This window comes from Equus przewalskii, chromosome 24 (assembly GCF_037783145.1).
Source record: "Equus przewalskii isolate Varuska chromosome 24, EquPr2, whole genome shotgun sequence".
Classification (NCBI taxonomy): domain Eukaryota; kingdom Metazoa; phylum Chordata; class Mammalia; order Perissodactyla; family Equidae; genus Equus; species Equus przewalskii.
In genome coordinates this window covers 21,100,325-21,112,943 of record NC_091854.1, presented here as the reverse complement: position 1 = coordinate 21,112,943, position 12,619 = coordinate 21,100,325, and the positions used below count along the sequence as shown (strand labels likewise).

Sequence of the window (12,619 nt, the reverse complement as noted above, 5' to 3'; positions counted from 1 at the left end):
TTGAAGGCTGAGAGAGGTGAGGAAGCTGCAGAAGAATAGTTGGAAGCTAGCAGAGGTTGGTTCATGAGGTTTAAGGAAAGAAGCCGTCTCCATAACATAAAAGTACAAAGGGAAGCAGCAAGTGCTGATGCAGAAGCTGCAGCAAGTTACCCAGAAGACCTAGCTAAGGTAATTAATGAAGGCGGCTACGCTAAATAACAGATTTTCAATGTAGGCTAAACAACCTCATTTTGAAAGAAGATGCCATCTAGGACCTTCATAGCTGGAGAGGAGAAGCCAATGCCTGGCTTCAAGCCTTCAAATGACAGGCTGACTCCCTTGTTAGGGGTGAATGCAGCTGGTGACTTTAAGTTGAAACCAGCGCTCATTTACCGTTCCAAAAATCCCAGGGCCCTTAAGAATTCTGCTAAAGCTACTCTGCCTGTGCTCTGTTAATGGAACCACAGACCTGAATGATAGCATATCTTTTTAAAACATGGTTGACTGAATATTTTAAATCCACTGTTGAGACCTACTGCTCAGAAGGAAACAACTCCTTTCAAAGTATTACTGCTCATTGGCAATGCACCTAGTTACCCAAGAGCTCCAATGGAGATAAACAACAACATTAGTACAGCTTTTATGCCTGCCAGGACAACATGCATTCTGTAGCCCATGAACCAAGGAGTAACTTTGACTTCCAAGTATTACTATTTAAGAAATACATTTTGTAAAGCTATAGCTGCAATAGATAGTGATTCCTCTCATGGATCTGAGCAATGTAAATCAAAAACTTTCCGGAAAGGATTCACAGTTCTAGATGCCAGTAAGAACATTTACGATTCACAGGAAAAGGTCAAAATATTAACATGAACAGGAGCTTGGAAGAAGTTGATTCCAACCCTCATGGATGGCTTTGACGGGTTCCAGTGGTGGAAGGAACTGCAGATGTGGTGGAAATAGAAAGAGAACCACAATTAGAAGTGAGCCTGAAGATGCAGCTGAATTGCTGCGGTCTCATGAGAAAACTATAATGGATGAAGAGTTGTTTCTTATGGGTGGTCAGAGAAATTGGTCTCTTGAGATGGAATCTAATCCTGGTGAAGATGCTGCGAAGACTGTTAAAATAACAACAAAGGATTCAGAATATGACATAAACTTAGTTGATAAAGCAGAGGCATGGTGTGAGAAGATTGACTCCAATTTCAAAAGAAGTTCTACCATGGATAAAATGCTATCAAACAGCATTGCATGCTACAGGCATATCATTCGTGAAAGGAAGAGTCAATCGATGTGGCAAATTCCATTGTTGTCTTATTTTAAGACATTTCTACAGCCACTCCAACCTTCAGCAGCCACCACCCTGATGAGTCAGCAGCCATCAACATTGAGGCAAGGTCCTCCACTAGCAAAAAGATTATGATTTGCTGAAGGCTCAGATGATGGTTAGCAATTTTTAGCAATAAAGTATTTTTTAATTAAAGTATGTACATTGTTTTTTTAGACATAATGTTATTGCACACTTAATAGACTACAATATAGCATAAACATAACTTTTATATGCACTGGGAAACCAAAAAATTCATGACTCACTTTATTGCAATATTCGCTTTATTACAGTGGTCTGGAATCGAACTTGCAATATCTCTGAGGTATGCCTGTAATTAGCTTCACAGATATAGGGCAAAAGGGAAAGAAGTTCAATTCATCTTCATGCTAAAATGAGCTACATCGATGGTCAATTTCAGGTTTGATTAGCACATCTTAGTAAAGGTTTGCACGCTAGAGTCATGCCAAATAGCAGTGAAATGTGACTGCAGGGACCATATTATGTGTGTGTCTAATAACCTTATGAAAAAATTAGGCTGGTAGTCATGTGTATATAATAAACAGATTCAACTTCACATAGGGTTTTCTTTCATACCCATAAAAGTAAAGCAAGATCCTGAGAAATAAAGGCTATAATCTAGAACACGTGCTGCTGATTATAGGGACTACTTTTTTTTTTAATAGGGAAAGAAGCTTCTCTCCTCCCTGCTGAAAAGAGGGATTGCATTGGGTCCACTACAGCAACTCACAAGAAGACCCATGAGGCTTTGAGATGCAGACTCTTATTAGCTCAATACAGACTCTGATGGGAGATTCTTAGAGAAGGGATTACCGCCATCACTCTGGCTATTACTGATCAATGGCCTGAACCTATTAACAGGCAGACTTATAGGGAGCAACTCACTGCCTAAGTCATGACCAGGCAAGGATACCCTTCGACTATTCTCTCTGGTGTTTTTCAGAGTTCCCCAGGCCACTCTAAGAGGTGGACTTAGCCCGTGTTGTTTCCTTGCAGCTATAAAGGTCTGGTGTATTTACAACCTGCTCGAGTCAATTTTACAAATAATTTTTAGTCTGTGCAAGGCATTTGAGATGGTCATTAGCAGAAGGATACAAAGATGATTAAGATATAGTCTCTGCTTCCCAAAAATCTGGTTTAAAAAGTATATTTATAACTATAATACAAGGCAAAGCGAAATTCATTCTAAAGACATTCCAAGAGAGCTAAGCCATAGGAAAACAGTGTTGGGAATCCTTAAAATTTAATATATTACATGAGAATGGGATGCGTCAATCAGCTGCAGGCAATAGACAACAGGCCTGGCTAATGTGAGCATAAAATGGATTTAATAAAAGGGCATTGGGTAGCTTACAAAATCTCTAGGAGGGCCAGGAGTGGAGGATTTGCAGACAAAAGCAATATCCAAAATCACATACCATAGAACTGGTCTGATGAAGATACCACTGCCACAAGAGCTGGACACAGCTTCCGTGACATGTCCTACCAACCCACGGATAGTGGGCACTGCGTTCTGGCCCCAGACCACATTCTGCAGTCTCTGAAAACTGGTTGTTGCTGCTGCCCCTCTCAGCAGAGTGGAGTCCACACAGTGTCTGCCTCTCCAAGTCACAAGCATCGAGCTGCATGTCTGGTTGACTAGCTCTCATTCCCGGGGTCTGGATCCTGTTCCTACACCATAAATTCAAGGGTCTAGGAGAAGATCATGATGTTTTCAGTTTCTTGAGTAGGATCTAGCTGTTTATAATTTGAGGGTGGAAAGTGGTTCACAAACATATAAAGGGTATTCAGATGCTGGGAGGCCAAAATTTATTGCAACAGTCTACAATATCGAGCAAGCTGTAGTGGACACCCAGTTTAAGGGGAAGAGATCTGTAGTCAGCCCATTTTGCCTTGCATGTACTCTTTCCTTTGTTCAATGAGATAATGCTTTTTATCACTTGCTGGCATCCTGTATTCCCTGTTATCTCAGAGCATTTGGCAGTCTCCTTGGTGAGATAGTCTGAGCTCAGACTCCCAGGATTTATTTAATTATGGTATTTTCATTTGTGCCAGGGATTATAAGCAAGGCTATATTGAAGGGCCAAATGCTTAACTAAAGGGAAAAATAGTCATTCTTTTAAAAATAGTAAATTCTTTTAAAATGGTATGGAAGAAAAAGTACATATGATTCTAATGTATTTTCAAAGAGACACTTGGCGATAACTCACAGAGGTGGCTAGCTCATCTGACAACCAAAAGAAGTTTGAGACATAGAAATAGAGCTGACACAATCAGCTATTTGTTTCCTGACAACGAGAAAAATTCAACACAACAAATTTAAGGATGTAGAATGATCTCAGGCAATGGAAATATGCAATAAAGGGGAAAACCTTTCCCAAGCATTTAACACGATAATATGGAACAGGTTTCCCTAAGAGGCACTAATTCACTAATAGGCACTCTCTTGACTTCCGCTGACTATTAAGTGGAAAACTTTTGGTAACTAAAAAGAGCTTTAAATCAAATGATCACAGAACACAAACAACTATATAAAAGATGCAAGGCATTCCCTCTGAATTTCAGACTCATATATATGAAAGTCTTCAAGAAGTCTGCTTGGAACCCCCAAATACACAACACTCAACACCCCTCAAATGAATTACATTATCTTCTTACCAATCCCTGTTCCCTTGCTAACATTTCCTACTCAGTGAATGATGTCTCCATATGCCCAGGCAACCAACCAGGAACCAGAACATCACCAGCAAGTCTTCCCCCACCTAATCTCCTACATCTAATCAATCACATTTCTCAAATTTTGTGTCCTAAATATGTTTTCAATCTCTCTGCTTCTCTCTGTTCTTATCACTGTCACTCCAGCTAAAGTCCTAGCCACCTCCCACAGGAATCACAGCCATGTGCTCATATGGCAAGCGCCTCTCCAGCTCTGGACCTGTTGCCCTCAGATCCATCCTCCACACAGCAGTCAGAGGGCCTTCTGCACAGAGTTTTGGATTCAGATGAATCTGGTTTTGAATTCTGACTTCTCCATCTATTAGTAAGATGGTCTCGGCAAGTCATTCAACTTCTCTAAGCCTCAGTAGCTTCATTTTAAAATGGAAAATGATGCTTTTTCAAGTGGGGATTACTCTAAGAATTAAATGAGAACATATGTTGACAGTGTCCGGCAAAGTAGCCAGCGTAAAATAAATCCTTCTGTGAAATTGTCCATAATCATTATCAAGAATTAGTCTTTTTGGTGTAATTTTCTATCAGAGGAGGATTGTAAGACGCAGCAGTTTTCTTTTTTTAACTAAAAAACAGAAAGCACAATGGATAAAGGGTTATTCACATGTCATAAGGATTGCCATATAACAAATGACACGCCTTGGAATCTCCCAAGAGGAAAGGGGATTGTTTACTTAGTGGGATCAGAGCGCCAATGCAAAAAAAAAAAAAAAAAAAAATCCACTGAGATGCATAAGGAGTGACAGCAGCAACAGCTGCAGCACCGTGAAATGTTTTACAGGTATTCATTCATTTATATATTCATCAAACATTTATTAAGCACCTACCATGTGCTCTGTGCTTCTTGATGGGAGTACCAAGAAGAGAATTCAAAGTGTGCTCTTAAAGGAGCTTAGTGTAGTGAGAAAATCATAATTTAGTGTGCTTTATATGATAATAGAAATATACCTCACATCTTCGAGATCTTTAAGACCTCCATTGAAAGGGGAAGGAACTGAAGGAAGTGACAAGAGTGGAGGAAAAGGGAGGAGAAAGAAGGTTATTTGAGACAGAGCAGCACATTGACAGACACATCTCCCAGATACTGGGGAGGTCCTGGTTGATGAGTCAGCAATGAGTCTTTCGATGTGGTTGAAGCATGTGCATCTGGTTGTGGCAGCCCTTGCTTTGTCCTGGAACGCCAACCTGGGGCAATAATAAGTTGAGTACTATTGCCCAGGAGCTCTGGATCATCTGAACTGCTGCCCTGATCATTGGTGTCTCCAGGATCCAAGTTTAATTCCTTCAAAATACCAGTACCTTCAGTCCCTTCTCCACCAAAAAGCACAAGAGGGGATTAATCAGTCCTTCTTTTGGGCTACTCTGTCCATCTACTTCACCTGACCAAATGCTCCTAAAGATGCAGTAGCTTGTGGCCTGTTGGAGGGATAGCAGAGCCAGCAAAGGAGAAATTAAAGGCCATATTCTAATCAATTGAGTTATATACTTGCATCAAACAAGAATTTTCTAGATTTTCAGTGCCTAACAGGAAGAAGGCCACAAAAGACTCTCATTCGTCTCTAATTCTCATTCTCTTTCTCTCTCTCCCATCCTTTCTTCTCCATAGCACTTCTTCATATCTCTGTTCAATCACCCAAACTATTGTTCACAAAATCTAAGCTCCTCCCCATAAAACTTCCTCCTATGTGTTCCTGCCTCAGTCATTCATGGCATACTTATCAGCCCAGTCATTGAGGTCCCCAGAGAAAGAAGGAAGGAGCACGGTTCCCCCAATTCCAATTTGATCTCCTTCTCAAGGAGATCTGCAGTTCCCCTGACTTCATTACTAATACTGAGGTCACTTACCTGAGTTTGAGTCCCAGTTCCACTTCTGTCCATAAGACCTTCAGTGACTCAACCTTTCTGTGCCTCAGTTTCTTCATCTGTGAAATGGGGAGAATCATAGTATCTACCTAAGCTTGTTTAATGATTAAATGAATTAATACATATAAAGTGTTTAGAGTGATGCTAGTATACAGTAAATGGTAAATATTATCATTATTACCTGTAAAGTAAGCACACTTCAAAAAGATATTCATTAATCTTCCTGAGGAAAAGTTCCATATCTTTGAAGCGTAGGATATTTTGCCAGTTGGCACAGTGTTGGATTTGCTCCCTAGGTTAACTCTCCTACCCAACTCCCATCTCATACTGAGAAGCCTTTGGCTGTTCCTGCCCGACCTGAGCTTGGCTGTGGTATGAGACATACGTCCACCTGGGTTTTCTTCTTCTTGCCCAGAAGGAAAGGTGCTCCCATGCTACAGCTCACATTAAATCCTTTGTTCTCTCAGAATTGATTCGAAGTTCCTTAGAACCAGTCATGAGGACCTGTGGGTCATACTAGGAAGTTTGGATTTTAATCCCAAGGCAATGGGTATCCATCGAGATTCTTCAAGGAGGAAAGTAGTGATCAAATTCTTTCAGAAAAAGAATTCTGGCAGCAGTTCACGTAGATATATTGGCTTGGAGATAGGAGAGGCTGGATGTAGGGAGACCATACAGCACACGGTTGGAATAATCCAGGCAAGAGATGATGAGGGCCTGGCCTCAAGCATGGCAAAAGAAATGGACTTCCTCTAAAGTAGGCACACCAGAACTTGGAAATGGAAGAGAAAAGTAGGAAGGGTTTAAGCTTAGGCAACAGAGTAGGTAGCAGTACCATCAGTTGAGACATGGAACAAAGAAATCTAGAGGGAGGATAATGATCCCTCTATTTGACCATGTTAGGTGTGAGGTACCTCTGGGTGGAGGTGTACAATGGGCTCTTGGAAATATGGATCTGCCTCTTGGTAGAAAGTTCCAGGAGATACAGGCCTGGGAGACATCACCATGGAAATAAGGGATAAAGTCACCAAAATGGATGACATCACCCAAGAGCAGGATATATAGCAGGGAAGAAAAGGGGCCAAGGACAAAACTCTAGTGTCTGAGGTGGGTGAAGAAGATCAAGTGAGAGTGAGAGAAGTCATGGTCAGGGAGGCAATAGGAGAACCAGAAAGCATGGCATCACAGAAGCCAAGAGATGAGGGACATTCAAATTTGTTCGTTCAACCCAACATTGATAGAACATCTGCTATGTGCCAGGCACTACCATAGGTGCTAAAAATAAACTTGCAAAAAAAAAAGGACTAGTCCCTGCCGTCATGGAACTGTATTCTGGGGGAGATGAATAAGGAGCAGGTAGGTAGTGATACACACTTTGAAAAAATCTAAAACTGGCAAGGGGATTAAAAGTGATGAGGGAAGGGTGCTATTTTAGGTAACAGGGAGGGCTTCTTTAAGAAGTGACAGCTACACAGGGATCTGAATGAAGATAAGGAGAGAGCCATGCAAATATCTGGGAGAATAGTGTTCTAGAAGCAAAGGCACCGGCACATGCAAAGGCAATGAAATAGCACTGCTCGCTGTCTGCAGAACAATAGGCAGGCCAGTGTAGCTTCGGTGTGATGAGCAAGGGGGTGTAACAGAAAATGAGGCAAGAGAGTTGGCCTTGGGCCAGACCACGCAGGGTCTCCCTGAGAGGTCAAGTGCAATGACTGAGAAGATGCTATTGGATTCAACAATTAACAGACCATTGATGACCACCGTGAGAGCAATTCGGTCAAGTGTTGTGGAAAGAAGCCAAATAGACTGCAGGAGTTGAGAAGTGGATTGCACAAGAGAAGGGAGAGACAGCCAGCATGTACAAACTCTCTTTAAAGATGTGCAACGAAGGAAGGGAGAACGGGCAGGAGCCTGATGGCATTGCAGAGTTGAGACAGGATTTGTTTTGAGACGGGGAAAACTTGACAAAAAGGAAGACGCAGGAGAGAAAGAGGAAGAATCATGGACAAAGAAAGGCCCTGCAGACTAAAGAATGAGATCAGACGCACAAGTACAGTGAAGCTTTGGAGAGAAGGAAGGACCCGTTTGCACACTGCCGTGCACAGGCAGATGTGGTGGGGACAAGGCCGACTCAGGAGCTTGTGTGCACTGGTCTCTACTTCTCTTGAGAATAAGAAAGCAAAGCCTGTGAGGATTGTGAGAGGACTGGGTACCAGTGGGAGCCTGAGCAGGGTAGGGAAAGGAGTCCAGAGAGGAAGCTGCCCGGAACAAGGGAAGCAGCTGGGGTGGCAGCTCACACTGATGTCATTAAAGGCAGGAGGCCCATGCAAGAGTTTGAGAGGCCCTGCACCCAGTGAGGGCCAGGGCAGAAGCTTGGGGGCCTGGGAGAGGGCAGTCAGGCCGGAAGAAACTCAGAGGGTAAGTGGGAAGAGACAAGAGAGGAACAGGAGCCATCCGGGAAGCTGATGCCCCCACACTAGTGCGAACCCCTAGTGTGAAGAAAGTGGTGGTGAAGAAAATCCACACTGTACAATCTCTACGCACTTAGCAGTGCACAGCCGCTGCTAATTCTATATACATGCTGTTCATAGGCAACGATTCCTTTGTTTCTGATTCTGGTAAAGCACATCTTTCAAGTATAGTTGACAAATAAGTACTTAAAATTGAAAGTATTTCAATGTCAGTTATCAGGACATTACAGAATAGTGACGAGGAGCATTGTCTCCGGCACCAGAATGCCTGGGTTTGGAGCCCTCCTTCTGACACTGCAGAACAGGAGGCAGGCCAGTGTAGCTGCAGGGTGGTGAGTGGGGGGGTGTAAGAGAAAATGAGGCAAGAGGGTTGGCCTTGGGCCAGACCATGCAGGGTGACCTTGAGCAAGCTACTTAACCTCTTTATGTCTCATTTTTCCCAACTGTAAAATGGAAATCATAATTATGCCTACCCTCATGGGGTTATTATGACTACTTGTAGAATAACTTAGAACAGGGTTTGGCAATATGAACACTGTATAAATATTTGTTTAAAAATAAGATTCTCTTTGGTCAGTAATAATGTTAACCAATGGACAGGAATTAGCCTAATCCTCATTCAAAAACTATATGATAGATTTATTCTTCCCATTTTACAAATGAAATAGACTCAGGAGGGCTAAGCGACTTTTCCAAGATCACACAGCAAAGAATGAAAGCTGGAATTTGAACCATGTTTATACGTGCTACTTTCGGTAAATCATGCTACCCTGAGAAGCTTTTCACTTGGAAAAGCTATACCTGTGTGGTCATTTCCAGAAACAGAAGGCTAAGTACTTGATGTTATTCCCTTTTGAGTGGCTTATGTGGTGTGTTTTCACAAGCTTCTTGGCTGTAGAATCCAAATCCTATCACACACACACGCATGCACAAACTGCCCCTTCCCCCACAAGCTCAGCATTGACTCACAGCCCAGACTTTGAAGTGAAGTTTAAAGTATATTAGTTTTGGTTTGGTTGTTTTAAACCTTTAATGACTTTTGATACATTAACTTTCTGCCACCCTGCAGTATTTTCAAAATGTCAGCTGAAATGATGGATTCGTACTTACCTTTGATAAGGTTGCTCAAACCCTACCGCGAAACGCAGATGACTGATTAAAGGAAAATGAGCCCTTTCCCCACTCTACCTTAGGAATTCCCTCCACAAGCAGCACAGTCCATTTCCGCTCTGGGTCCCTCGCTGGCGCACAGCCTCAAGCAGCTGTCTAGGGCTTCTCAAATGCCAGCCCAGACTGCTCTGTGATGACGTTATCACAGGTCTGCAGCAACACGGGATAAAACAGAATAAAAATATCCCCACACACTCAATTTGCTGAGGCTTCTTTTTTGGAAAGGACCTTGTTAGAGATGCAAGATCTGATGATGTTTAAGATCACGACATCACACCCTACAGCCAGACTTCTGGATTCAGCTCCCAGCCTCACCACCTTCCAGCACATAACCCAAGGCAACTTTAAACCCAGTGCCTCAGTTTCCCATCTTATAAAAGGAAGGTAGTAGGTTCAACCTTACAATTTTTTGTGAGGATTAATTGAGCTCACGCATATGGAGCATTTAGAATATGCCTGGCACATAGCACTCAAAACTCATAACCCCCTGGTATCATTACGACATTTTATTTTTCTTACCTTTTTGGGGTTTGAGAAATATCCTTTCCTTTTATAAGCAGTATCAGTAGTACATGTTTGTTATAGATGGTTTTGCTTTGGGTATTTTTTTGGGTATATTTAAATATTCTTACTTGGCAAAATAATAAGTTTAAATGACATCACTGGCACATTGTGGTCGTTGATTCTTTTTCATTTTATCATTTGTTGTTGTTTGAATATCTTTACTTGACAAAATAAAAAATTTACAAACCTATGTCAGTCCCCAAATTAATTCTTAAAAGTTACTGGTCCACGAAACCCCCAAATTTGGGTTTCACTAGGCAACGTTAGAAATCCCTTCAACAAAAGAGCTGCATCAGCAGCTCACGGACAGCCACTGTAGCACGTTCCATTTTCATTCCAGCCAGCGGGATAAGGGAACATGATAAAGAAAGCTAGTGTACCTCCGGGGACGCTTTGACCACCCGTCTAATTAAAGGCAGTTCTTCGGGCAAGGCAGAAAGATGACCATCAGCTTAAGTAATGAACCTGGTTTTATAATCTGAGGATTTGGGGGATGTAAGAGGACAAAGCATCCATTTGCTTTACAAGATATCTCCTTTGGTTGACCAAGATTTTTCTTTTAAATATGAAATAACATCAATGCAGTCAGAATTAACTCTACACACAAATCTATAGAATATCTTAAATTGAGGCTTAAACTTCTTAAAATCTTAAACTTCTGCAAATATGCTCTTAGATGGCTATAATTGCTATTCTGGTAAGCCTGTTAAGCAGCATTTTTCAAAATAAGTTCTTCAGAACAGTATTCTCCTGAACACTATATTAGTTTCCTGGGGCTGCCATAATAAAGTACCACAAATGGAGCGGTTTAAACAACTGATACTATTCTCTCACGGTTCTGGAAACTGGAAGTCCAACATTGAGGTGTCGTTGGGGCCATACTCCCTCTGAAGGCAATAAGGGAAGAATTTTTCCTAGGCCTCTCTCCTAGCTTCTGGTAGTTCCTTGGCTTGTGGCAGCATAACTCCAATATCCACATGGCATTCTCCCTCTGTACGTGTCTGTCTCTGAGTCCCAATCTTCCCCTTTTATGAGGACACCAGTCATATTGAATTGGGCGCCCAGCCTACTCCAGTATGATCTCATCTTAAACTGATTGCAACTGCAATGACCCTATTTCCAGGTAAGCTCACATTCTGAGGTACCGCAAATGAGGGCTGGCTATAGACTGAATGTTTGTGTCCCCCCCCATAATTCGTGTGTTGAAACCTCTTCCCCAATGCGCTGGTATTTGGAGGTGGGGGCTTTGGAAGGTGATTAAGTCATGAGGGTGGAGCCCTCATGAATGGGAGTAGCGCCCTTATAAAAGACCCCAGAGAGCTCCCTTGCCCCTTCCACCATTTGAGGACATAGTGAGAAGATGACCATCTATAAAGTAGGAAATGGGCCCTCACTAGACACTGAATCTGCCCACACCTTGAGCTTGGACTTCCCAGACTCAAAAATTGTGAGAAATAAATCTTGTTTAAGCTGCCCAGTCTATGGTATTTTTGTTACAGCAGCCCTCAGGAAGAGAGAACGTCAATATATAAATTGGGAATGAAACAATTCAGCTCATAACAAATACTCTTCCAAAAAATGGTTCTGAAGCTAAAAATATTGGGAAATTTTGCCAACCCTATCTACTGTCTACATCCACAAGGCATATCAGCATCTCCAAAATGTTGAGCCTCTCTACAATACAGAAACTTCGTAGAACAGGAAAACTTTGTAAAACCCAGTGTTTCTCAGATTTAGGTGACTGGGACAGCTATTTCCTTAAGTGACATTCATTTACATCCCATAATATTCCATGGACTACCCTTCAGAAAATGCAAGCGGATTTCAAGCAGGAGAACTGCCCAAGGCTAAAACCATGGTCATCATCTGTAACAAACAGGAAAACAATTCTAGGCAAGGCAGCCAGCCTATGACGGTCTGTACCTCTCTGGCCTCTTCCTGTCTCTTTGGGAGGAGAATGTGTTACAAGGTCCTGGACATAGAAGCTCTTTGTGGCAATTATGACAGATTCAGAATCAAGTAACCAAAAGGGATGCCATTATTAAAGGCAGAGAGAAAAACCTGACGCTGACATTCTGCCAAAGCTCTTTAAGTGAGGTCATGCACTTGAGCGCACAGACTATTGCTGATAACCGGCAGTGCAGGAAGAATTGGTAGGAAACAATAGAGCACGGTGGTGGCTGTTTTATGAGTAGGAAAGAAAAAGAGAGGGGGGAACCAGCACCGAGCTGCTCTCAGCTGCTGCCGATAACCAGATCCACAGCTGGCTGCCTTGGGCAAGTGCTTGGTGGGCCTCAGGCCCCAGGCCCATGTGGGCTAGAGCGCCACCGCCACCCTGGCAGCAGCAACGCTGTGGTTTGTTGCCTGCTAATCCCACTCCTCATAGACCCCCTGCTTGACTGGAGCAGGAGAGAAGCCACTGTGCAGGGGCTGATGCGCTTCCCCTTCCAAGCAGATGCTGCTTTGTTGGACGCCTGACTTTGCGATTAACTTT

General features: G+C 42.6%; 1 long non-coding RNA gene across 2 annotated transcripts in view; it reads right to left on the bottom strand.

The window, feature by feature from the left end:
* Positions 1 to 9,702, bottom strand: part of LOC139079055 (uncharacterized) — a 102,737-nt gene extending 93,035 nt beyond the window's left edge. The window contains exons 1-2 of one of the 2 annotated variants that reach the window (XR_011532314.1): positions 9,580 to 9,702; positions 5,903 to 5,979 (exon numbers count right to left, since the gene is read on the bottom strand). This is a non-coding gene — a long non-coding RNA (uncharacterized lncRNA). Of the gene's footprint in view, positions 1 to 5,902; positions 5,980 to 9,501 lie in introns of both variants that reach the window. The other variant, XR_011532313.1, reaches the window with a different exon arrangement.
* Positions 9,703 to 12,619: the final 2,917 nt, after the last annotated feature.